Source organism: Ornithorhynchus anatinus, chromosome X1, assembly GCF_004115215.2.
Source record: "Ornithorhynchus anatinus isolate Pmale09 chromosome X1, mOrnAna1.pri.v4, whole genome shotgun sequence".
Classification (NCBI taxonomy): Eukaryota; Metazoa; Chordata; class Mammalia; order Monotremata; family Ornithorhynchidae; genus Ornithorhynchus; species Ornithorhynchus anatinus.
The window spans coordinates 60,097,278-60,125,145 of record NC_041749.1 but is presented as its reverse complement, the minus strand read 5'-3'; the positions used below and the strand labels follow the sequence as shown (position 1 = coordinate 60,125,145).

The 27,868-nt window shown below is 44.5% G+C and overlaps 1 protein-coding gene and 1 non-coding gene across 2 annotated transcripts in view; one reads left to right on the top strand and one right to left on the bottom strand.

Annotated features, from left to right (window-relative positions):
* Positions 1-27,868, top strand: part of TAFA1 (TAFA chemokine like family member 1) — a 542,679-nt gene that overhangs the window by 100,849 nt on the left and 413,962 nt on the right. The gene's annotated exons all lie outside the window — the stretch shown is intronic.
* LOC114806762 lies at positions 1,911-2,048 on the bottom strand. Its single transcript, XR_003754824.1, has one exon. It is a non-coding gene; the product is annotated as a small nucleolar RNA SNORA7 (small nucleolar RNA).

The window sequence follows — 27,868 nt, the reverse complement described above, 5'->3', positions numbered from 1 at the left end:
AGCTCTTTTCTTTAGCTCAATTTCTGTCCAAATTAGCAGACCACTGAACAGTGTCAGGTATAGGAACCTAGAGTGTTCTAATGTTAAATTCCTTAAAATATTTGCAGCTTCACTGCACTGCTCTTTTAATCTGTATATAGAGGTTTTTAAATAAGTTCATGTTGCCTTCACCTTAGTTAATTAAATTTAGTAATTGTACTGATTGCTAGCTGCTGTATTAGATAGTAAATGGGGTCTAGTTTAGATGTAGTAATAAAAAGGGGTGAATCTGTGTTTTAGATTGTGCTATGAGCTTAATATTTTCAGAGGCTTTTCTTCACTGCTTCAAGTGCAGGCGTTTTCACCTTACATTCAGTATTTATTTCAACCTGCTATATTAATAATAATGTTGGTATTTGTTAAGCACCTACTATGTGCAGAGCAATGTTCTTAGCGCTGGGGTAGATACAGGGTAATTAGGTTGTCCCATGTGAGGCTCAAAGTTAATCCCATTTTACAGATGAGGTAATTGAGGCACTGAGAAGGTAAGTGACTTGCCCACAGTCACACAGCTGACAAATGGCAGAGCCGGGATTTGAACCCATGACCTCTGACTCCCAAGCCCAGGCTCTTTCCACTGAGCCATGCTGAGTCACTGAATGGAAGGGAAGGTATGGCCCTTCAAACCCCTATCATTAAGAGAAACTGGACTGTTGACTGTATAAAAGGTTGAAGAAGATCTCTTGCATCAGGGATTGACACTAGGTATTCGCTCCCAGAGAGATGCTCCCTAAAGGCTTCAACCTCATTCTCTTTAACATTGAATGTGGCATTTCTTCCTTTTTTTAAATCAGTTTTTTTTTTAAAGTCACTTTTTATCAAGAAATGCCATCTTACCTTACCCCAATTGCTGTTACCTTATTTGAAAAGGTAGGGAGGGACAGGAATAAGTCCTTGCATCACCAAAGAATGGGTGACTGTCATAAAAGATACGATCATGAAACTACAGAATTGAACACATACGGCTCTATCCTGAAACTAGATGAGGGAGGAAAAACAGAGCAAAAAAAGGACAAGTCTGTGGGTGTTGAGGGCCAGAATTTTGAGCAATCATCGTGAAATATTTGAGAGTGCTTTTGAGGGTCTTGTCTTGTCTTATGCCATCAAGTAGTTTCCGACCCATAGCGACACCATGGACACATTTCTCCCAGTACACCCCGCTCTCCTTCTGCAATCATTCTGGTTGTGTATCCGTAGAGCTTTCTCAGTGAAAATACGGAAGTGGTTTACCATGCCACCTTCCGCACAGTAAACTCGAGTCTCCACCTTTGATTTTCTCCCATGCTGCTGCTGCCCAGCATTGGTGAGTTTTGACTTGTAGAAGATGGCCTCCACTCACTAGCCACTGCCCAAGCTAGGAATGGAATGGGTAGGTCTCTGTTTGACTCTCCCTCCCATAGCTGAGACTGGTAGAGTAATGGAAACTCTCCAGGTGAGACCCTGAGAAGGGTCTTTTGAGGGTAGAGCTTGGTTATAGGCACTAGGGAAAATACACAGAGACAGTAAATATTGTGTTCTCCATCCTCAAATTGCTTATCCTCAAATGGGAAGGACTGCTCATATGGAAAATATGGAAAAGCTTTCAATCACCCACAACTATAAACTTGAAAACAGTCAAAGCAATCTTTCTACAGATCTAGTCTTGTCTTGTCTTATGCCATCAAGTCGTCTCCAACCCATAGCGACACCATGGACACATCTCTCCCAGAATGCCCCACTTCCATCTCCAGTCATTCTGGTAGAGTATCCATAGAGTTTTCTTAGTAAAAATACAGAAGTGGTTTACCACTGCCTCCTTCCATGCAGTAAACTTGAGTCTTCAGCCCTCGACTCTTTCCCATGCTGCTGCTGCCCAGAGCAAGTGAGTTTTGACTTGTAGCAGATTGCCTTTCACTCGCTAGCCACTACCCAAGCTAGAAATAGAATGGATATGCCTCTGCATGATTCTCCCTCCCGTAGTCAAGACTGGTAGACTACTGGAAACTCTCCAGGTGTGACCCTGAGAGAAGATCTTTAATGCTAAGAGGTTTAGGAGCATTAAAATGGAGTAGAGTTGATTAGACTAGACAAGGAGGGCAATTGTGATCTTGGAGGAGCAGTCCTGGAATAAAGAAGACAAAAACTGGATTGTAGATGATCAAGGAGGAAGTTGCAGGAGACGAAATAGAAGCAGTAGGGTCTTATAAAGTGTTTGAGGAATTTGGACATGAGTGGCAGGAGGGAGATGGAATGATAGCTAAATGGCACAAGGGGACAAAAGAAATTGTTTTTAAGAATAGGAAGACAGGAGTATATTTGGATGGCTAGAGGACGGAGTATCAAAGAGTGAATGGTTGATGGTGGAAACGATTTTTATAAGTTGTGAAGAGTTAGGGTCAGAAGCACAAGTGGGGGTTGGGTAGATTTTGAAATCAGCCAGGGGATGTCTTCTTGAGAAATGGCCAAGAAGGATGAAAGAGTGCATGGGGAGTAGGGAGAAGCTGGGGAGGTGAGGGGAAGATTTTGAGGAAGTCACTTCTGATGTTTTCAGATTTGTCAACAAAATCATTGGCAAGGTCATTGGGGTAAGAGAGGGAGGAGTTGGGAGCAAAGGGGGTTTTATGAGGGAGTTAGAAGTTTGGAATATTTAGTGGGGACAATGGGAATGGGAGTCAATAAAGAAGAAAAGTATTGTTGTTAAGCAGAAGAGAGGGCAGAATTGCAGCAGATAAGGGAGAACTTGAGATGGCTATAGCCTGGTTGGTGTTTGGATTTCAGTCAACAGCCCTCAGTGGTATGAGTTCAGGAGTAGAGGAAGTGAACTGTGTAGATGATCTGAGACTGAATTTAGTGGTGTGAGATCGAAAGAGGGATAGGAAGCATGAGAGAATTAGCTTGACAAGGTCAAGTGTTCAATTTGTATTTTATCTTATTTAAATCCTGGACTTTGCAATGTAAAATTATAGTGCAATAAGTGTGTTTGGCAGATTTACTCTCAACAACAGCTCTTCACTGTTACTTTCTAAGGAAGTTCTTCCTAGCTACCGTTTACTCTATAAACATGTGTTCTCCAAAATACCACCCACTGCCTATTTCTATAAATATCTTTGAGCAACAAAAACAATGCCTTCTAGGCTACAAGAAGCATAATCATGGCTTTGAAATGGCTCTTCACAGCTGTTTAAACTTTCAGGCATCTGTTGACTTATGTCCTCCTGTGAAGGAGTAGTGTAGGTTAATTACCTTAGAGCATCACCTGTGGTGCAACCTTATTTCTATTTTGAGTCTTTCATATGCCACTATCCCACTACAACCAGTCACTTTCCCCACTAGTACTTGCTTTACTTTACATCAAATAAACTTTTAGTCATTTCTGTGGGCTGTAAAACTATGAAAAACTATATGTATAAATATAAAACATATTTATATATAGAAATAAAACCATGTTGGATGTTCAATAGTTTGGAAGGTGTAGGTTTTTAAGAACTATTATTATAATTCACACAATGAAACTCTATTGAAATCCCTCTGAAAAAGAACAATAAGAAAAGGTATGTTACCCAGAGTAATTATAATGTTTTTGAAGATATTCAGATATTTGTTGCTTCATTCAAAAAAAGCCCACACAGAGTCATGATATTTGGAAGAAGTGATGTCATGAAGCAGAAGGGTTAGACTAAGAGGAAAAAACAGCAAACTCAGCAAGGCCATCATTCCAGCCTGGAAGCAAGTTATGCTAATGGAATTTGGAAGGTGCCAGAAAAGAACAGCTGCTAAAGAAAAAAATAACAGTTCATTTGCTATAGTTTATTTTTTTATTTTTATTTTTTGGCAAACTCCAATTTAAAGAACCATATGGCTCCTTTGTTCGACTCCTTAATTTGGGAAGACAGATCTAATTTTGAACTGCTCTTCTCTTTAGTGAAGGGAAATGCTTACTAGTCCTTATCTTTAGTGTCAGAGGTTCAGATTTTAGTTTTGGACTCAGATATTATATTTTTTTTAAAAGAAAAATCAGACTTTATAAAATGCTTTTTGAAAATAAAATTTTCTCTGCATTTCTTTCTCTAACCTAATACAGATTATTGGTAATTGTCATCTTTTGACACCTAATTTAGCTAGTTTAATAGAGGCATTGTTATATTGAGGAGCAGCATGGCCTACTGAAATAGCACAGGCCTGGGAGTCAGAGGACCTGGGTTCTAATCCAGGTTCTGCAAGTTGCCTGCTGTGTGACCTTGGGCAAGTTGCTTAACCTCTCTGTACCCTAGTTGCCTCATCTGTAAAATGGAGATTCAGTGCCTGTTCTCCCTTCTATTTAGACTGTGAGCCACATGTGGGACAGGGACTCTGTCCGAACTAATAAACTTGTATCTATCCCAGCACTTAGAACACTGCTCGACACATAGTAAGTGTTTAACAAATGCCATAATAATAATTATTTGCCACCCTTGAGGAATAGGAGGTTCCTGTTAATCAAATATGCCAGATATTAGAATTGTACAGCAGGGATGTTACATAATCACACAGAGGATTCTAAGTCCTTCTTCAGGCCTCAGGAAGCTCTGCAAGAACAAGGGAGGACGGTGCACTGAAATAGTAAACTGAGAGTTCACACAGAAAGAGAAAGAAACAGAGGCAGAGACAGACATAGAACGGAGAGATTATATTGCTTTTTGGGTTCAAAGAAGCTGCTACTAATGGTAAGATTTTAATTTTTAATAGTATGTACAAATGTGGTTTATGAGACCAATACATCAATCAATCAAGCAAGTAAGCAATAATTCTAGTTATGAATAAACATTATTCTGGCATTTATTAAGTACTTAATATGTGATAAGTAGATGGAAGGCCTGAGGGAATGATATGAGCAGCAGAACCTGGGCATCTTAATTAAGCACTTACAATTGTGCAACCTTAAGGAAGCAAAACATATATAAATATATATATATATATGTTGGTATTTGTTAAGTACTTACTATGTGCAGAGCACTGTTCTAAGCACTGGGGTAGATACAGGGTAATTGGGTTGTCCCACGTAAGGCTCACAGTTAATCCCCATTTTACAGATGAGGTAACTGAAGCACAGAAAAGTTAAGTGACTTGCCCACAGTCACACAGCTGACAAGTGGCAGAGCCGGAATGTGAACCCATGACCTCTGATTCCCAAGCCCGGGCTCTTTCCTCTGAGCAATGCTGAGTGCTTACTATGTGTAGAACACTGTTCTGATTCCTCGGGACAGTACAATGCAACAGAGCTGGTAGACGTGTTCCCTTCTTACACTGAGTTTATAATCTAGAGGAGATAATCCAAATCCAATGGCCTCTACTCCATCCTAATCCTCCTTGACCTCTCTGCTGCCTCCAACACTGTCGACCAACCCCTTCTCCTGGAAACATTTTCTTCTCCTGGTTCTCCTCCTACCTCTCTGGCCACTCATTCTACTCTCTTTCATGGGTTCCTCCTCTGCCTCCTACCCCAACTATGGGTGTCCCTCAAAGTTCTGTTCTAGGTCCCCTTCTAATCTCCATCTATACCCACTCTCTTGGAGAACTCATTAGCTCCCACGACTTCAACTACCACCTCTATGTAGATGATTTCCAAATCTACATTGCCAGCCATGATCTCTCTCCCTCTCTGCAGTCCCGCATTTTCTCCTGCCCTCAAGACATCTCTACTTGGATGTTCTGCCATCACCTCAAATTTAACATGCCCCAAACAAAACTACTTAACTTCCCACCCAAACCCTGTCCTCCCCTTGACTTTCCCATCCCTGTGGACAGCACTAAGATCCCTCCTGTCTCACAACCCGCAACCTTCACATTATCCTCTACTCTCTCATTCAACCCACAGACTCAATCTCTCACTAAATCCTTTAGGTTCAACTTTTACAACATCGCTAAAATCCACCCTTTCCTCTCCATCCAAACTGCTATGATGTTAATATGGAGAAGCAGCGTGGCTAAGTGGAAAGAGCATGGGCTTTGGAGTCAGGGCTCATGAGTTCGAATCCCAGCTCTGCCACTTGTCGGCTGTGTGACTGTGGGCAAGTCACTTAACTTCTCTGTGCCTCGGTTCCCTCATCTGTAAAATGGGGATTAAGACTGTGAGCCCCACGTGGGACAACCTGATTCCCCTATGTCTACCCCAGCGCTTAGAACAGTGCTCGGCACATAGTAAGCGCTTAACAAATACCAACACATATATATATATATATATATAATCCAAGCACTTATCCTAATATCTTGCCTTGATTACTGCATCAGCCTCCTTGCTGACCTCCCTGCCTACTGTCTCTCCCCACTCCAGTCCATACTTAACTCTGCTGCCCAGATCATTTTTCTACAAAAACATTCAGTCTATGTCTCCCCAATCCTCAACAACCTCCAGTAGTTGCCCATCTACCTCCACATCAAACAGATACTCCTGTGAATTGCTATAAAGCACTCAGTCACCTTGCCCCCTCCTACCTCACCTCGCTCCTCTTCTACTACAACCCAGACCATAAACTTTGCTCCTCTAATGCCAATCTAACTCACTGTACTGCAATTTCATCTATCTCACCACCGACCTCTTGCACACGTCCTGCCTCTGGCCTGGAATGCCCTTCCTCTTCCTATCCGACAGACAATTACTCTCCCCAGCTTCAAAGACTTATTGAAGGCACATCTCCAAGAAGCCTTCCTTACGAAGCACTCTTTTCCTTTTCTCCCACTCCCTTCTATGTCATCCTGACTTGCTCGCTTTATTCACCTTCCCTACCAGCCCTACAGCACATATGTACCTATCCATAATTTATTTATTTATATCAATGTCTGTCTCCTCCTTTAGACTGTAAATTCACTGTGGGCAGGGAATATATCTGATATATTGTACTTTCCCAGGTGCTTAAAAGAGTGTTCTGCCAATAGTAAGCCCTCAATAAATACCATTGATTGATTGAGGATGGCATGTGAGGTTTCCTAGGTGCTATCGTCCCCTGTGGAGGAATCTATGACCCTAATAAATATTCTGGGCCCATGTCTGGGCAGGAGAATTGATTTTTTTTTATTTCTTCCCTGATTCCTCTCCCCATCTCTTTCTTTCTGGAAGTATTAGGGTATTTGATGTTCACCCCACCCTCAATCCCACAACACTTGTGGGATTTGTTAAGCGCTTACTATGTGCCAGGCACCGTATTAAGCACTGCTGTGGATACAAGCAAATCATGTTGGGCACAGTCCCTGTCCCACATGGGGCTCATAGTCTTAATCCCCATTTTACAGATGAGGAAACTGAGACACAGAGAAGTTAAGTGACTTGCCCAAAGTCACAAAGCAGGTAAGTGGCAGAGCTGGCATTAAGACCCTGGTTCTTCTGACTCCCAAACATCCTGATGTTTCATGATGTAAGTGTTATTCTTCTGTGTATTTGATAGGTTTAGGTTTGCTTTTCCCCACCAGTTTAAGACTCACCAGTGTGGTCTTCTCACTTGGGTGAGACAGGTAATTTTGAGGAACAACTTTTCTAGTCCCCCTCCTCATTTGAGGTAAACAGTGCATCCCTAAATGCAGTTGTTGAGATACAAAGGATGCAGTAGAGAGCAGTTGCTGAAGAGACAGCAACCGCATAAACAATGCCCTGCTTATTCATATAGGGCTGTTATTTACATTTTCTCACTATCGCTTTCCCTGATTCTTGTCTCTGGTCTTTACTTCTGAAAACTGTTGGAGTTTGCAGTTCCTGGTGCTGTATCAGTCAATCAATCAAAGGAATTTATTGAGAGTTTACTGTGTACAGAGCACTGTACTAAGAAATCCAGAGAGTTCAAAACAACCCCATCCTCATTTTTCCATATTGTGCTATGGAAATTATTCCTAGATGGAAGGGTGGAGGGTGTTTGGGATGAGATTGCACCATCTTAGAACAGGAAATCATGCTTTCCTCATATTCCCTAAACAGGGTCAAGTGATCTGTGATGGATGAATATGTGAGCCATTCAAAATCACCTACCTCCCAATTACAATTCAACAGTATCATGAGTTGTCATAACACACCAACCCTGGATTATGTACATACGAATTACATAATGTATTATGTATTGTAAGGATCTCCCCCACTAAACTGTAAGCTCCCTGAGACCAGGGAGTGTGTCTACCAACTCGTATTGTATTCTCCCAAGTGCTTAGTACAGTGCTCTGCACATAATAAGCACTCAGTGAATACCATGGATTGAAAGACCATAACTGGATCAATCTGATGGTCCAATCAGCCCAGCATTCTTTCAAAAATGAATAAGATTAAGTAATACTAGTAGCAGCTTTATTAAATGCTTACTGTGTACAGAGCACTGCACTAAACACTGGGAAAGAATACACAGGTGGGAATTAAATACAGTCGCTGGCCCTCAGGGGACTCACAATCTAAAATAAGGTAATTCCCAGAAGAAAACTAATCTCTCCCTCTTAGCAGCTGGAAAACAAGGGGTAGGGTGCTAAGAGAAGGAAACTTCATCTACATTTTATCACCCTTCTTTTGTCTTGTCTTCAGGGACTGGAGGAAATGGAGCTGAGGCTGGAGGCTAATAGAATACAGTTGTTTTTCTCCCTGAAGGGCCAGCAGTTAAAGGGGCAGTTAGGAATTTCTGATTATAGTGAAAGGACTATGGTGGCTGAACCAGAGGAACATGTTTTATTCAGATGAGATGGCAGGAATTATGATTGCTCTGGGCTTGCTGAAACATTTTTGCTGACAAGTTCTTTGTGATTTTTCCACAATAACTATTCTTCAGTTGGAACAGCTTCTCCATGGCAACTCCTTCACATGGCACATTCATTACTTCTCGCCTATTCAGGAGAGAACATACTGGAATGTATGTTAAATATATTTTTGACTCTTCAGAGAAGCTAGGCAACATGGAAGGGAAAAAATTAGCCTTTTCCCTTAGTCATTTTCTTCTCTTTGGGTCTTATACGGGGCAAAATAGGGTGACAGACCATTAAAAATAAACATTGTTTTGGATTGGCTTTCTCTTGATTTCTTTGGAAGCATTTGAGACAAAATAGTTTGTTCTGGATTAATTAATCTAGAGTTCTTCCCATGATGACTAAATTTCTGAAATTGCATAAGGGATCAGTTTGACTTTTCCTAGTTCTTGATTAAATGTAATCATTCCTTTATCCTGGTTTCAAAATTTGAAAATTTGAAAAAGAAATGTACTAAATTTTTTCCCCTTTCATGCCCCTTAGACCCTTCATTTTCCAACTCTTTTGCACCCAAGCTTTCTCAAAAAAAAGTACCATATAGCCAATAGTGAGTGGTGAATAAGATAAGACAGTGCAGTGGGCAAGTGATGGTATTCCATCAATGTAAGGAGAGAAATTTTTTTTCTGTTCTTAATTTCAGGAGTTTAATTCCACTTGTGTGTTTAACATATGTTTCAGCACAGCAGTCCCTGTCCCATATGGTGCTCACAGTCTAAGTCAGAGGTTACTTGGTTAAAATATCTGCAACACTAACTTTTGGGGCAAATGTGTGGGAAGCAGCATGGCTTTGTATAAGAGCCCTGGCCTGGAAGTCAGCGGACATGGGTTCTAATCCAAGTTCTGCCAATTACCTGCTGTGTGACCTTGGGGAAGTCACTTCACTTCTCTGTGCCTCAAGTTTTCTCAACTGTAAAATGGGGATTAAATACCTGTTCTCTCTCCTTCTTAGGCTGTGAGTTCCATATGGGACAAGGACTGTGTCTGACCTGATTAATTTGTATCTAACCCAGCACTTAGAACACTGCTTGACACAGAGTAAAAGGTTAAACAAACACCTTAATCAATCAAAGGTGCACTTTATTACTACAATATTTGTCCCAGTCTTCTCTGAGGAGGTGGGAAGGTAGGGGTACTGAGCCCTGAATACCTTTCAGGTTTGTCTGTGCTTCCCCAAGAAACTCATGTGAAATGTCAGATAGGCAGCGAGGGAAGATGGGTTGAGACAAGAAGAAGTCCCTATTCCACTTCCTTCCCTCACTCTAACCCCTCCTCTCCAGCAGTGTCAAAATCTAGCTTTAATGTACTCGGGAAAGGGTAGAGTCACCTACATAAACAGGCTCAAAGACAGCCAGTCTTTGAAGAATTTGTCCAGTAAGAGATTTGCTGTCTACAAAACCACATTAGCTTCATGAACCAATATATACAATTCCATTTACAGAAAATTTTCCTATTATTTAGTCTTTTATAGTGTAATTTCCTAAAACACATAAGTATCATAAATATCTTTCACAATTTTAATATTATTGGGAATGATTTTCCACTCCATTTTTATTTCAGTCAGTACAGTGAATGTTCATTTATGCTGACATATGCAAATATTGATATATCAAACACCAGGTCAGTTAACCTTAAAATAAATTTTGTATTTAAGTATGAGTAAGTGGTGAAATAATGCACTACTGGAATTCAGAGATGGGAACAGGAAATATAATAAAATGAATAGCATTTCATTAATATACCGATGTGAGCAAATTTTCCTGACACTTTAAACAATAAAATACAAATTTTTATGAAATGTACATTATTTTCCTAGTATTCAAAATTATAACAGAAATAGAAACATCATGGGGAAATATTACCTTTCTAAGTAATCTAAACATTATTTTTTATTATTGGGATGGTACCAGTATTAGGGCATTTTTTGTACTTTTTTTGTACTAAAAATGTAGATTTCTTCATGATAAATGGTACAGTAGAACTCAGTCTCCACATATATATCATGGAATGGATTTGTGGGGAAAGTGAGAGATGGTAAACTGTTATAATGCCCAGCAGAAGCATTGGAGTGGAGCTACCATGTTCCATGATATATTGTATGACTTTTTGTGAGATTTTGCCAATTAAGAGTAAAGGAGGCAGAGGGCAGGATGGGGCCGGAGGGATGGGGGGGTTAAGGGGGATGCAGAGGGGTTCAGGAGAGGGAAATTCTTCCCAGAATTCTCAGCTATTCTAACCAGGATTTGTAAGCAGTCCCAGGTACACTGGTAGGTTCTGTCTGTGTAGGTAGTCATTCATTCATTCATTCAATAGTATTTATTGAGCGCTTACTATATGCAGAGCACTGTACTAAGCACTTGGAATGTACAATTTGGCAACAGATAGAGACAATCCCTGCCCAATGACGGCCTTACAGTCTAATCGGGGAAGACAGACGGACAAAAAACAAGACAACTTAATCACGATAAATAGAATCAAGGGGATGTACACCTCACTAACAAAACAAATAGGGTAATAAAAATATGTACAAATGAGCACAGTGCTGAGGGGTGGGGAAGGAAGAGGGGGAGGAGCAGAGGGAAAGGGGGGAAAGGGGATTTAGCTGAGGGGAAGTGAAGGGGGAGCAGAGAGGGAGCAAAGGGAAAGGGTAAGCTCAGTCTGGGAAAGCCTCTTGGAGGAGGTAAGCTCTCAGTAGGGCTTTGAAGAGGGGAAGAGAGTTAGTTTGGAGGAGGTGAGGAGGGAGGGCATTCCAAGACAGCGGTAGGATGTGGGCCAGAGGTCGACGGCAGGATAGACATGAATTGGGGACGGTGAGGAGGTGAGTGGCAGAGGAGCGGAGCGTGCAGGGTGGGCAGTAGAAAGAAAGAAGGGAGGAGAGGTAGGAGGGGGCAAGGTGATGGAGACCCTTGAAGCTCAGAGTGAGAAGTTTTTGTTTCATGCGGAGGTTGATAGGCAACCACTGGAGGATTTTAAGGAGGGGAGTGACATGCCCAGAGCATTTCTGCAGGAAGATGATCCGGGCAGTGGAATGAAGAATAGACTGGAGTGGGGAGAGACAGGAGGAAGGGAGATCAGAGAGAAGGCTGACACAATAATCCAGCCAGGATATTATGAGAGCCTGTACCAGTAAGATAGCCGTTTGGATGGAGAGGAAAGGGCGGGTCTTGGCAATATTGGTAAAGGTGAGACCGGCAGGCACTGGGGACGGATTGGATGTGTGGGGTGAATGAGAGAGCTGAGTCAAGTATGACACCAAGGTTGCGGGCTTGAGAGATGGGAAGGATGGTCATACCATCCACATTGACAGGGAAGTCGGGAAAAGGACAGGGTTTGGGAGGGAAGATAAGGAGCTCAGTTTTGTAGTCTTTCAGATTTAAACTTTTTTCATGGCATAATGCACCCACATTTTTGATGGACAAAGATTTCCTCTCATTCACTAAATTGAGAAGTATAGCTTCTTTCGATAGTTCAACCTCATATGCTACCCGCTGAACCTTCTGTGTTAGAGGATTTGTGATATACCAATTAGACCCTGACTGAAATCAGTGAAATGTCCTACTTTAGAATATAAGTGGCTTCTATTAAGGCAGTTATGTAATATTTCATTAATTTGCTTCTTAATTATCCAAGATTTTGCAACTCTTTGTAAGCCTTGTTTTCCAGAAGCAAAGGTCTTTCAATATACTGTATAACATTAATCCAAGGTTTTACAAGAAATTATGGACCAGTTGGTGTCTCTTCTAAAACCTCACAGACCATTCAGGCTTTCCCCATCTATCCTCACCACACTTAGATGCCACACTTGGAAGAAAGGGAGACTATAAAATTTTTTTAAATATCAGGATATTATCTGCTCTTGAATACACAGGATGTCTTCAAATATAATGTCAAATATCATTCCAACAAGTATGAGAGTCAGGGGGAGAAGAAGGAACAGAGAGGATCGGATATGAGAGTGGGCTAAAAATACCACCCTCCCACCCCTGCTCCAAATGTGGCAGTGCTAAAGGAAAAAAAAAAAAAACTTCTGCATTCTCTTTTTGATCTCAGGTAAGGAACTTCTTTGCTCAGAGTCTGGAGCCGTTAGTTGAAGGGAGTCTTAAACAGTGGAACTTTCCCCACCTAATAGAAAAATGATGACACCATACCATCATATGTGAGTTCTAATGTAATTCAACAGCCCTGCAGTTAGATTCACATAATCCTCATCCTGAGAATAGTTTCATGGCCACTCTCATTATTACCAGCAGCATAGCAATATTATATTCAAACCAATGGATTTTCCAGTTTTCCTAAAATGCCTACTCTGCTGCCGTCTTCATTTCCCTATGAAGAAAGCCTAGGACAGAAAAAGCTATTTAGACATTAACCTGGCTGACCAAGGAGGGTTTTGAAATTGAATTTAGGTAAATTCCTGGAGGGTAGGGATTATGCTTTTTACCTCTATTGTATTTTCTTGAGGGCTTACTACTGAGCTCTGCACACAGTAGATGTTATTGATTTCTTGATTGATTAACTAATTTAAAACCAAGGTAGATCATTGAATGGTCCTTCCTGAAAGCAGGATAAAATGATTGACCAGATGACCATTCGATGAATCCTATCACTGTGGTTTCTTTGTTTTTTTAAATGTCTGAACTAATTTCTTTTAGTCTCTGAAACCATGGGGACACGTACATCAGCCAGGCTCAAAATCAGAGCTATCAGCTGGGAAATGTCAGATCATTCATTTTGGCAGGGATCATTTAGTTCTTATTTTAAAAAAGAAGTTCTGTAAAAGACTTGGCAGAAACATATTTCAAAGAAACTACAAGTTTGAGAGTTACAGAAAGTAACATTCTGTACTATGAGAAATCACAATCAATAATTTGTTAGAGCCAAATGACTGATGGAAAAAGTATGACAAAATTTCTGGAAGGTTTTTTTTTTAATGCATTGGCATTAACCTTATTATTACTGGCTTGCAGTAATATGTACAGTGTGTATTGCTTACTTGAGTTTCAAGGCCATCTGACAGACTAGCAGAACCACTATACTGCATTTGGCATGTGGCTTTAGTCTTCATTGGGTCACAGAGAATATGATCTTTATTGGATGTCAGACACAGGAGAAATCCAGGGAACAACTTAAGGAGCTCTACATGGTATATGTAGGTGTTACAGAAATATTTGACATTTACTAGTAATTGCCCTTGAAAATTTGATTGAGGCCCTATGATTATTCTATGATGATAATAAGGCTGTTTCAGCCTTATTGGAGGGCTTCTGTCTGGTCCTTTCCCCATTATCAATGGAGTAAAGCTGGGCTGTTTGTTAGTCCCAGTTATTTTGAATCTGTTTTCTTCAAAAACATTTGAGAATTCAACAGTGAATCTGAAAGTTGATGCCCAAATGAGAGGAAACAGGATGTGCAAGAAGATCATACCACCAAGAACCAGAAAAAATTAGTACTAGACTTTGTGGGTGACAAATGAAAACGCTCATTTAGAGACACTCTTCAATCTTTACGTACACCATGTGGAAACTATTTTACGATACAGCAATATTTTAAGGATTATGTAAACACTTATAAAATCCCACTCAATAATATCAACTTTGAAGCTGGACCTTCACCACGTTAAAAGCCATCTGAAAAAGCCACCTTCTCCAGAAGACTGTTTCTCACTAATCCCCACCTCTATGGTAATATTTTCCTCTCCATCCCCCATTAGATTGTAATCCCAGTCAGGAACTATGTCTTCTACTTTGAGTGTATGTTCCCAGATGCCTAGTTCTGTTCTTTTACAGAGTAGCAGCTCATTATTAACAAATTTTCCTACACTATCTATTGTGTTCTGCTGTAGTTTAGCTCTGCTCTTGTTCTCTCACTCTTACTCTTTCTCTTAGGCTCTCATGCTTTCACTATGTACTTTCAGTTTTGGCAGGAAGCAGCTGGTTAAAACTTATGTGCAGGTAGAGATGTTCTACACTTACTCATCCTCATTTTCCAGAAAACAGTGAAAAGAGTTGAAATTCTGTATTCTGTGAATCCTGGCTAAATCTTAATGGGAAATTGTATGAAGAATTGATTTGCGGGGGAGACCAATGGGTTACAGAACTGCATTCTCTTAGGTTTCTGTCCTCCATTTTTTTCTGACTGAATCTCTTTTGTTCTGAGGCAAGATTTTCATATCTTTTAATTGATCTGACTGATTTCTAAAGTGCCACTGGAAAGATGATTGGAAAGTCTGACTCTTTCTAAGTAGTTTGGAGAAATATAGTCTTCTCCAGCCATCTGTCCTCTGGCAGGTAAGCTTTAGAGGAGTTACTCATCTTGTTAAACAAGAGAGTGGTAACCTATTGGACCAGGATCCTTGTCTAGGTTTAACTCCATTAAAAATACAACTTTTTGTTTCTGTAAAGTAAAATCCAAAGAAATTCTAACTCAGAGTAGTTAACAGCAAGCCAGGCGAATATAATTCAGAAGTACAAAAGGAAGCACAATTTTAAAAGCATTCTATAACTGATACATGATCATTCATTCAAAAAAGAGTGCAATTTTATTAACAATATTTCTTGGTTATGTCAATTTCAGCTCTTCACCAATCTTTTATTGGCAAACAGAATCAACCAATGTGTGGTTGGAGGGCTATTTTTCAGTGGTGCTTTTGCTTTCAGGTCTATTCTAACCTGAAAGCATGAAATTTGTTTCATTTGTGATGCTGCATAGAAAATGATCCAAGTCTCCAGTGCTGAAAGGCAAATTCTGTAATCATCTGCAGTGACTTGATTCCTTATTCCAGTAATATGAAAATTGTCAATTATGGTTGAATTATGGATGCTACTGATACTTGTAATTTTTTTCTGCACTTTGGTAAACATATGCAGCTGCATTTAATTGTATTTTACTAGTCAGGTAATTCATTAATATGCACCCGCACTCACCTAAAATACAGAAGCTAATGAAGTGTAATGCTATATTTTATTTGCCACAATGTGCAATGAAATTTTTTACTCTTATTTATATTTAATTATAAGGCCCTGTTTCTAAGAAATTGGTTAAAGATATACTCATCACGAAAACTAAGAAACCTAGCTCTCACCTCTTGCAATGAAACAGAATGCTCTCCTTGGTAATTGACTTAAATAATTGTTTAGTCACCTAAAACCTTAGGAAATTCTAAAAAGAAAAGATTGTAGAATGGATTTTTTTCCCTCAACAGTTATGGTGGCTAAGGTAATTTATTAAATAATGGATTTCAAAGATATCAGTGGCTAAGCCCTTAGCACCGCATTTCCATAGTTGACTGGTAGTGCATTTTTCTCTGCTCTGCTTGACAGCGGTGCACATGCCACTCAACCTGTAGTCTAGGGAATTAGCTGATACAAAAAGCTTGAATTTCAGGGACTGGGCTTAAAAAATTTTTTAAAAAAAGCAATTGAGAAGTGCTTTACCGAGGCATACACTTAATTTGCAATTGTATTCATTGCAAGTTCTGCATCTGTTTTCTTCTCCATGACTATGCACCCTAACCTTTGAAAGATTAGCAGTTTTCACAATCCTTCACTCTAAACCCTAAAGTAGAACTTAAATTGATCTCATTCCTGGAATGGGAAAAGAAACTATAATTGATCTAGGTATGAAGGATCTTTCCTTTTTCCACGTTGTTAAAGCCCACCCCTCAAGGGCATCAAATGAATACAAATATATGGGAATACCTCATTTTCTAGAGACATTTTATATGCTTTATAGCTTTGTATTGTACACTCCCAAGTGCTTAATACAGTGCTCTGCACACAGTAAATGCTCAATAAATGCTATTGATTAATTGACTCTACTAAGAACATAAGAACAGAAGAAATGTTTTTACAAGATCGAATCAGTGTTCCATCCAGCGGCAACAGTATCAATCAATCAGTAGCATTTACTGAACGCTTACCATACAGACAACTGTACTGATGTCTGGGAGAATACAATAAATGCTTGGAGCAGGCTGCCTTCTTTATATTTTGATCCCAATAGGGATGTACCTATCAATCAATCAATCAATCAATCATATTTATTGAACACTCATTGTGTGCAGAGCACTGTACTAAGCACTTGGAAGAGTACAATGTAATAATATAACAGACACATTCCCCATCCACAATGAGCCTACAGTCTAGAGGGAGCCACAGACATTAATATAAATTAATAAATTACAGATATGTACATAACTGTTGTGGGGCTGGGAGCTGGGGGGGATGAATAAAGGGAGCAAGTCAGGGTGACACAGAAGGGAGTGGAAGAAAAGGAACAGAGGGATTAGTCAGAGGAGGCCTCTTGGAGGAGATGTGCCTTCAGTAAGGTTTATGTATGGGGGGAGAGTAGTTGTCTGTCATCCAAGAAGAGGGAGGGCATTCCAAGCCAGAGGCAGGGTGTGGGCAAGAAGTCAGCGATGAGATAAATGAGATCGTGGTACATTGAGTAGGTTGGCATTAGAGGAGCATAGAATGTGGGCTGGGTTGTAGTAGAAGAGTAGTGAGGTGAACTAGGTGGGAGCAAGGTGATAGAATAGAGTGCTGTGAAGTGGATAGTAAGGAGTTTCTGTTTGACATGGAGGTGGTTGAGCAACCAGTCGAGGTTGTAGAGGAATGGGAGACATGGACTGCACAGTTTGGTAGGAAAATGATCCAGGCAGCCAAGTGAAATACCTCCCACAATGTCCCTTTACACCCCTGACTTTTCCTTTTATAAGCTAAGTGTGGCCTAATGGAAAGAACACTGGCATTAGTGTCAGGGGTCCTGGGTTCTAATCCAAGCTCTGTCACTTGCTTACTGTGTAACTTTGGGCAAGTCACTTAACTTCTCTGTCTCTCAGTTACCTCATATGTAAAATAAGGAATAAATTCCTGTTTTTCCTTCCTCCTTGCACAGTGAGCCCCATGTAGAACAAATTTATCCTTTCCTGCCTTAACTCTGCCCTCTCCTCCGCCAGGCAAAACTTCTTCTCCTCCCTCATCGACACCCATGCCCGACACCCCCGCCAATTGTTCCGGACCTTTAACTCTCTCCTTAGGCCCCCTGTTCCTCCCCCTCCCCCATCTCTCACCTCCAATGATCTGGCCACCTATTTCCTTAAGAAAATCAACACAATCAAGTCTGAGCTCCCCAAAGTCACCCCTCCGCCTCTCCCCTCCCCCCCACCAACCCTCTCCCCTACTTTCCCATCCTTCCCTGCAGTATCCTCAGAGGAGATCTCCTCCCTCCTCGCAAGTGCCACCCCCTCCACCCGCACCTCGGACCCCATTCCCTCTCAACTTATTAAAACCATCGCCCCTGCCCTCCTCCCTTCCTTAACTTCTATTTTTAACCACTCAATCTCCAATGGCTCCTTCCCCGCTGCCTTCAAACATGCCCACGTCTCCCCCATCCTAAAAAAACCCGCTCTTGATCCCACTTTCCCCTCCAGTTATCGCCCTATCTCCCTACTACCCTTCCTTTCCAAAATCCTAGAACGAGTCGTCTACAATCGCTGCTTAGAATTCCTTAACTCCCATTCTCTCCTAGACCCCCTCCAATCTGGCTTCCGTCCCCTCCACTCTACCGAGACTGCTCTCTCTAAGGTCACCCATGACCTCCTCCTTGCCAAATCCAATGGCTCCTACTCCATTCTGATCCTCCTTGACCTCTCTGCTGCCTTTGACACTGTCAACCATCCCCTCTTCCTCCATACCTTATCTCACCTTGGCTTCACGGACTCCGTCCTCTCCTGGTTCTCCTCTTACCTCTCTGGCTGGTCATTCTCGGTCTCCTTCGCTGGTGCCTCCTCCCCCTCCCATCCTTTAACTGTTGGAGTTCCTCAAGGGTCAGTTCTTGGCCCTCTTCTGTTCTCCATTTACACTCACTTCCTCGGTGAACTCATTCGCTCTCACGGTTTTGACTACCATCTCTACGCAGATGACACGCAGATCTACATCTCCGCCCCGTCCTCTCCCCCTCCCTTCAGGCTCGCATCTCCTCCTGCCTCCAAGACGTCTCTACCTGGATGTCGGCCCACCACCTAAAACTCAACATGAGCAAGACGGAGCTCCTCATCTTCCCTCCCAAACCCGGTCCTCTCCCAGACTTCTCTATCACGACCATCCTTCCCGTCTCTCAGGCCCGCAATCTCGGTGTCATCCTTGACTCATCTCTCTCGTTCACCCCACACATCCTATCCGTTACCAAGACCTTCCGGTTTCACCTTTACAATATCGCCAAGATCCGCCCTTTCCTCTCCACCCAAACGGCTACCTTACTGCTACAGGCTCTCGTTATATCCCGGCTAGACTACTGTGTCAGCCTTCTCTCTGACCTCCCTTCCTCCTCTCTCACCCCGCTCCAGTCTATTCTTCACTCCGTTGCCCGGCTCATCTTCCTGCAGAAACGATCTGGGCATGTCACTCCCCTTCTTAAACAACTCCAGTGGTTGCCTATCGACCTCCGCTCCAAACAAAAACTCCTCACTCTAGGCTTCAAGGCTCTACATCACCTTGCCCCTTCCTACCTCTCCTCCCTTCTCTCTTTCTACCACCCACCCCGCACGCTCCGCTCCTCTGCCGCCCACCTCCTCACCGTCCCTCGGTCTCGCCTATCCCGCCGTCGACCCCTGGGCCACGTCCTCCCGCGGTCCTGGAACGCCTTCCCTCCTCACCTCCGCCAAACTGATTCTCTTCCCCTCTTCAAAACCCTACTTAAAACTCACCTCCTCCAAGAGGCCTTCCCAGACTGAGCTCCTCTTCTCCCTCTACTCCCTCTGCCACCCCCCCTTTACCTCTCCGCAGCTAAACCCTCTTTTCCCCTCATCTCCCTCTGCTCCTCCCCCTCTCCCTTCCCATCCCCTCAGCACTGTACTCGTCCGCTCAACTGTATATATTTCCATTACCCTATTTATTTTGTTAATGAAATGTACATCACCTTGATTCTATTTATTTGCCATTGTTTTTATGAGATGTTCTTCCCCTTGACTCTATTTATTGCCATTGTTCTTGTCTGTCTGTCTCCCCTGATTAGATTGTAAGCCCATCAAACGGCAGGGACTGTCTCTATCTGTTGCCGACTTGTTCATCCCAAGCGCTTAGTACAGTGCTCTGCACATAGTAAGTGCTCAATAAATACTATTGAATGAATGAATGAAAGATTGCATTGTATCTGCCCCAGTGCTTAGTTTAGTGGCTGGCACTTGGTAAGAGCTAAAAAAATACCACTATTATTATTATTGGCCACTCATTTGGCAAATGAGTCCATCTTTGTCCTGTCCAGATCCTTCATTATTTTTTAGACTTTAATAATAAGTAATGTTGGTATTTGTTAAGCATTTACTATGTGCCAAGCACTGTTCTAGGAGTAGATACAAGATAATCAGGTTGTCCCACGTGGGGCTCACAGTCTTCAACCCCATTTTACAGATGAGGTAACAGAGGGGATGGAAGCCAGATTGGAGGGGGTCCAGGGGAGAATTGGAGTTAAGGAATTCTAGGCAGCGAGTGTAGACGACTCATTCTAGGAGCTTAGAGAGGAAGGGTAGAAGGGAGATAGGGCGATAACTGGGAAGGGGAAGTGGGGTCGAGAGAGGGTTTTTTTAGGATGGGGGAGACATGGGCATGTTTGAAGGCAGAGGGGAAGAAGCCACTGGAGAGTGAGCGGTTAAAGATAGAAGTTAAGGAGGGGAGGAGGGAAGGGGAGATGCTTTTTGTAAGGTGAGCGGGAATGGGGTCCGAAGCACAGGTGGAGGGGGTAGCACTTGCGAGGAGGGAGGAGATCTCCTCTGAGGATACTGCAGGGAAAGATGAGAAAGTAGGGGAGAGGGTTGGGGAAGGGAGGCAGAAGGGGAAGGGGTGACTTTGGGGAACTCAGACCTGATTGTGTTAATTTTTGTGATGAAGTAGGTGGCCAGATCATTGGGGGTGAAGGATGGGGGAGGGGGAGGAGCAGGGGGCCTGAGGAGAGAATTAAAGGTGCGGAACAATTGGCGGGGGTGACGGGCATGTGTGTTAATGAGGGAGGAAACGAAGCTTTGTCTGGCAGAGGAGAGGGCAGAGTTAAGGCAGGAAAGGATAAATTTAAAGTGAACAAGGTTGTCTTGGTGCTTGGACCTTCGCCAGCAACGCTCAGCAGCTCGAGCATAAGAGCGTAGGAGGCGGACAGAGGCAGTGACCCAGGGCTGTGGGTTAGTGGAGCGAGAGCGGGGGAGGGAAAAGGGGGCGAGAAAGTTGAGATGAGTAGAGAGGGTGGAGTTGAGAGCGGTAACCTGATCATCGAGAGTGGGAAGAGAGGACGGGGGGGGCAAGGTGGGGAGGGATGCTTTTGGAGAGATGGATGGGATCAAGAGAGCAGAGGTCTCTGTGGGGGAGTAGTACAGATTTGCAGGGGGAGAGAGTGTGAGAGAGGAGGCAGGTGAGAAAGTTGTTCTCACCATGTTACCTTACCTTAGCCGCCGCCTACGGCCGCCACCCACCCCGGACAACCTCAGGGCCCCCCCGCCGCCACAGGGACATTTGGTCATGAGCTCTGGGACTCTCTCGGCCGCTGGCCGCTTGACTTTGAGTCTGGTCGGATAGGGTCGGCTCGTCCCCCGACCCTGGTCATCGCCTGCTTATTAACACTACTGTAGTGTGTCTTACTGTACCATGTTGCTATATTAGCGATTTCGCTTGTTATTGTTTATTGTCGTCAGACTTTGAGTTTGATCAGGTCGCCCCTTAATCGAGCCTACCCCCGACCCTGGTCATCGCCCTCTTATTAACACTACTATATTGTATCATACTGTATCATGTTGCTATATTAACACTACTGTATTGTATCATACTGTATCATGTTGCTATATTACCGATTTTGTTTATTACTGTTTATTGTTGTCAGTGCTGCCACCCACCTCTCTGGCCTTGCCACGTCCCTCCTCCCCCCTCCCCCCTCCCGCCCCTTCCTATCCTCCCCTTCCCCTTCCCCTCTCTCGCTCAGCTCTTTCCCGCTCTCTCCTCTGTCTCCTCCCCCCTCCCCTCCCCCGCCCTAGAAACCCACTTTACCAGCGCTACCCCTCTTCCCCCTCCCTCTACTCTCCCCCCCACCAAACCCCCTCCTCACCCCCTCCCCCCTTCTCTCTTCCCCACCCACGCCCCATCCCAGTCCTCTTGTCCCACCGCTACCCCTCATCCCCCTCTCCCCGTCCAGGGCCCCGCCACCTCCTTCCCATCGAAACCCTCCCCTCCCCCCCCCTTCCCCCCCTCCCCCCCTTGCACCCACAGCTACTTTCAAGTGTGGCCTCTGGAACCCCCGCTACCTTTCGTCCATGACCTTTTCCTCTCCCGCTCTCTCCTCCTCCTCGCCCTTTCGGAAACATGGCTCTCTCCCGAAGACACGGTCTCCGCCGCCGCTCTCTCCAGCGGAGGCCTCTCCTTCTCCCACTTCCCCAGACTCACCGGTAAGGGAGGAGGCGTCGGCTTCCTCCTCTCGCCCCGTTGCCGCTTCCACACTATCCCTCCTCCCCCCTCCCTCTCCTTCCCCTCCTTCGAAGCCTATATCCTTCGCCTCTACCACCCCTTCCAGATACTTGTCGCTGTCACCTACCGCCCTCCCGGTCCCACCTCCGACTTCTTCAGCCACCTTGACCCCTTTCTCACCTTCCTTCTCTCCTTCTCTCTGCTCACTCTGATCCTTGGAGACTTCAACATCCATATGGATGTACCCGACGACTCCTCTGCTGCCCGCCTGCTACCCCTCCTCGACTCTGCCGACCTCCTCCTCCACCATACCGCACCCACTCACCGACTCGGTCACACCCTCGATCTCGTCATCTCCTACCGCTGCACTATCTCCTCCCTCACCAACTCTGAAATCCCTCTCTCTGACCATAACCTTCTCACCTGCCTCATCTCTCATACTCCCTCCCCCTGCAAATCTTCGCTACTGCCCCACAGAGACCTCCACTCTCTGGATCCCATCCGTCTTTCCAAAAGCATCTCTCCTCACCTTGCCGCCCTGTCCTCACTTCCCACTCTCGATGATCAGGTCTCCGCTCTCAACTCCACCCTCTCTACTCATCTCAACTCTCTCGCCCTCCTTTCCCTCCGCCGCTCTCGCTCCACTAACCCACAACCCTGGATCACCTCCTCTGTCCGCCTCCTACGCTCCTATGCTCGAGCTGCTGAGCGCTGCTGGCGAAAGTCCAAGCACCAAGCCGACCTCACACACTTCAAATTTATCCTTTCCTGCCTTAACTCTGCCCTCTCCTCCGCCAGGCAAAACTTCTTCTCCTCCCTCATCGACACCCATGCCCGTCACCCCCGCCGATTGTTCCGGACCTTTAACTCTCTCCTTAGGCCCCCTGTTCCTCCCCCTCCCCCATCTCTCACCCCCAATGATCTGGCCACCTATTTCCTCATGAAAATCAACACAATCAGGTCTGAGCTCCCCAAAGTCACCCCTCCACCTCTCCCCTCCCCCCCACCAACCCTCTCCCCTACTTTCCCATCCTTCCCTGCAGTATCCTCAGAGGAGATCTCCTCCCTCCTCGCAAGTGCCACCCCCTCCACCTGCGCCTCGGACCCCATTCCCTCTCACCTTATTAAAACCATCGCCCCTGCCCTCCTCCCTTCCTTAACTTCTATTTTTAACCACTCAATCTCCAATGGCTCCTTCCCCGCTGCCTTCAAACATGCCCACGTCTCCCGTATCCTAAAAAAACCTGCTCTTGACCCCACTTCCCCCTCCGGTTATCGCCCTATCTCCCTACTACCCTTCCTTTCCAAAATCCTAGAACGAGTCGTCTACAATCGATGCTTAGAATTCCTTAACTCCCATTCTCTCCTAGACCCCCTCCAATCTGGCTTCCGTCCCCTCCACTCTACTGAGACTGCTCTCTCTAAGGTAACCCATGACCTCCTCCTTGCCAAATCCAATGGCTCCTACTCCATTCTAATCCTCCTTGACCTCTCTGCTGCCTTTGACACTGTCGACCATCCCCTCCTCCTCCATACCTTATCTCACCTTGGCTTCACGGACTCCGTCCTCTCCTGGTTCTCCTCTTACCTCTCTGGCCAGTCATTCTCGGTCTCCTTCGCTGGCGCCTCCTCTCATCCTTTAACTGTTGGAGTTCCTCAAGGGTCAGTTCTTGGCCCTCTTCTGTTCTCCATTTACACTCACTCCCTCGGTGAACTCATTCGCTCTCACAGCTTTGACTACCATCTCTACGCAGATGACATGCAGATCTACATCTCCACCCCTGTCCTTTCCCCCTCCCTTCAGGCTCGCATCTCCTCCTGCCTCCAGGATGTCTCCACCTGGATGTTGGCCTGCCACCTCAAACTCAACATGAGCAAGACTGAGCTCCTCATCTTCCCTCCCAAACCCGGTCCTCTCCCAGACTTCTCTATCACCGTGGATGGCACGACCATCCTTCCCATCTCTCGGGCCCGCAATCTCGGTGTCATCCTTGACTTGTCTCTCTCGTTCACCCCACACATCCTATCTGTTACCGAGACCTGCCGGTTTCACCTCTACAGTATCGCCAAGATCCGCCCTTTCCTCTCCACCCAAACGGCTACCTTACTGCTACGGGCTCTCGTTATATCCCGACTAGACTACTGTGTCAGCCTTCTCTCTGACCTCCCTTCCTCCTCTCTCGCCCTGCTCCAGTCTATTCTTCACTCCGCTGCCCGGCTCATCTTCCTGCAGAAACGATCTGGGCGTGTCACTCCCCTTCTTAAACAACTCCAGTGGTTGCCTATCAACCTCCGCTCCAAACAAAAACTCCTCACTCTAGGCTTCAAGGCTCTACATCACCTTGCCCCTTCCTACCTCTCCTCCCTTCTCTCTTTCTACCACCCACCCCGCACGCTCCGCTCCTCTGCCGCCCACCTCCTCACCGTCCCTCGGTCTCGCCTATCCCGCCGTCGACCCCTGGGCCACGTCCTCCCGCGGTCCTGGAACGCCCTCCCTCCTCCCCTCTGCCAAACTGATTCTCTTCCCCTCTTCAAAACCCTACTTAAAACTCACCTCCTCCAAGAGGCCTTCCCAGACTGAGCTCCTCTTCTCCCTCTACTCCCTCTGCCACCCCCCCTTTACCTCTCCGCAGCTAAAAACCCTCTTTTTCCCCTTTTCCCTCTGTTCCTCCACCTCTCCCTTCCCATCCCCACAGCACTGTACTCGTCCGCTCAACTGTATATATTTCCATTACCCTATTTATTTTGTTAATGAATTGTGCATCGCCTTGATTCTATTTATTTGCCATTGTTTTTATGAGATGTTCTTCCCCTTGACTCTATTTATTGCCATTGTTCTTGTCTGTCTGTCTCCCCCGATTAGACTGTAAGCCCGTCAAATGGCAGGGACTGTCTCTATCTGTTGCCGACTTGTTCATCTCAAGCGCTTAGTACAGTGCTCTGCACATAGTAAGCGCTCAATAAATACTATTGAGTGAATGAATGAAAAAGTTATGGTCTGAGAGAGGGATTTCAAATTTGGTGAGGAAGGAGATGGTGCAACGGTAGGAGATGACGAGATCGAGGGTGTCACCAAGTTGGTGAGTGGGCGAGGTGTGGTGGAGCAGGAGATTGGCAGAGTCGAGGAGCGATAGCAGGCGGGGGGCAGAGGAGTCACCGGCTACATCCATGTGGATGTTGAAGTCTCCGAGGATCAGGGTGGGCAGAGAGAAGGAGAGAAGGAAGGTGAGAAAGGGGTCAAGGTGGTTGAAGAAGTCGGTGTTGGGACCAAGAGGGCGGTAGATGATGGCTACAAGTATCTGGTGGGGGTGGTAGAGGCGAAGGATATGGGCTTCAAAGGAGGGGAAGGAGAGGGAAGGGGGAGGAGGGACAGTGCAGAAGTGGCATCGAGGTGAGAGAAGGAAGCCAACACCTCCTCCCTTTCCGGTGAGTCTGGGGGAGTGGGAGAAGGAGAGGCCTCCACTGAAGAGAGCAGTGGTGGAGACCGCAAGGGCGAGGAGGAGGAGAGAGCGGGAAAGGAAAAGGTCAAGGATGAAAGGTAGTTTACCTGTAATGGAGCGGGGATTCCAGAGGCCACTCTTGAAAGTAGCTGTGGGTGTGGGGGGGGAGGGGCGGGAGAGCGGGGGGAGGGGAGGGTTTGGATGGAAACCAGGTGGCAGGGCCCTGGACGAGGAGAGGGGGAAGAGGAGTGTGTCCATCCTGATTATCTTGTGTCTACTCCAGTACAGTATCTGGCACATAGTAAGTCCTTCACAAATACCATTAAAAAATACACTCCAGCCTATTGAGTTGAAACAGTTTCCCAGAGAGCCAGAATCATATTCTGACAACGCTTCAGATTTTAGCTGTGTGGAGCTCTGGACTGTGAGCCTGATGTAAGAAGGGAATGTGCTGTTTATTGTTATTTTGTACTCTCCCGAGCACTTAGTACAGTGCTCTGCACACAGTAAGTGCTCAATAAATGCGATTTAATGAATGAATTAATGGAGAAGGTTAAACAAGAATTGGACCTAGAGCACCTTTGGTAATGACTCTCCAATTTTAATTCAAGGAGTGATCAGAGGTGGCCAAGCCTCATGAGCTGCAAACTAAAAACAAAATATGGCCAATACTACAGATAAAATTGGAGGGGAGGGGGTGTGCTGGCAAGTAGCAGAGAGCAAGCATTTCTGGGGTATGAGCAGAAGTAGCAGCGAGAGACAACAGTGATCAAAAGACAGCTGGGACCAATGCCACACATGGACAGAGGCATCAATACCACCCCTGTCAAAGGACTGTTAGTAGTGGCACACTACTGTTCTGGAAATTTTTGTTCTGGCCTGTTCTAGTTTATTTTGTCTCATGATAAAACCACAGAACATATGTTGGTTACTTTGCTTTTCACCTTGAGTCGCACAGCAAAGATGCTGGTATCCAATGAGATAATCCCACTACATGAATGATGTGCACTGTAGTACAATAGTATTCCGTTCCATAATAAGTTCTATTTATGGAGTTAAATATTCACTCAGTATACCTAACCTATTAAACCTGACCTATTCATCTGTTAAGACAAGTCAGAAGACAGGTCAGAATATTGCAAGGAAAACACATTCCATTTTCAGCAGTGCAAATGTCACCCAAGAGGGAGATATGCAGTATAATCAGAAATGAGGCTCCCAGGAAATGACACAAAAAGCCCATATGGAGCATACAGGTGTATGAGTCCTTCGCTTAGTGGAGAGCTAGGATCAGTAATTTGCATCACTGTAAAAGGAGCAGATATTCATGACAATGACTAGTTTCTTTAAACTTATTTGCACTGCTAGTGTTGAATATCAAATCCCAGATCATTTATTCAGTGTACCCACCTTACACAACTTAAGCACTAATTTTGTTTTTCAATTGATCAAAAAAATTTGATAATACATATACTATTAATTTTGGACTGTTTCAGAGAACAAACCAGTTACGCAAAGAAGAAATGAAAATGATTCCATTCTCAGTTGACAATAATTTGTTTTCTTATCATTTTCAGCACAGTTTGAATTTACCACTATTCAGAAACAAGGAGATGTGGTTCTTATATGGCTCTAAATGAGTGCCTTTTAACTAATGGAGATAATACCACTAATAGAACTTTCCAACATATTAGTAAAAAATCTCCAGTTCCCTTTTGAAGCAGTGAAGTTGACTTCCTTATTGTTGGATTGATGAGGACAACCTGTTGGCTTCGGAGCACAATTAAAAAGTGGAAAAGAAATAGAAAAAAATCCCTTAGGAAAGTAGTTTCAACTTCCCAGGGGTTGAAAAGCCTGCATTTTTCAGTGAGGTGGCCAGGCATCTGGTATTTATCTGGCCCCTCCCCAGTCCAGTACTGATATGGCAGCAGTCACCTTTATGCCTAGCATTCCTCAGAAGCAGTACCTGTATTCATCGTGATCTGAGAAGGACCTGTAAAGGCTGCAGACCACCTCAGGAGAGATGGAGGTGAGCTCAGGGTTCACCCTGGATAAACCAGAGTTTGGACGGACTCACAGAATGAAGCCTATGATGTCACTTCATTACACTGTGTACCTATTATAGCAAGCAGCATGGCATACTGGATAGAGTACAGGCCTGTGACTCAGAAGCTCATGGGTTCTAATCCTGGCTCCACCGTTTGTCTGTTGTGTGACCTTGGGCAAGTC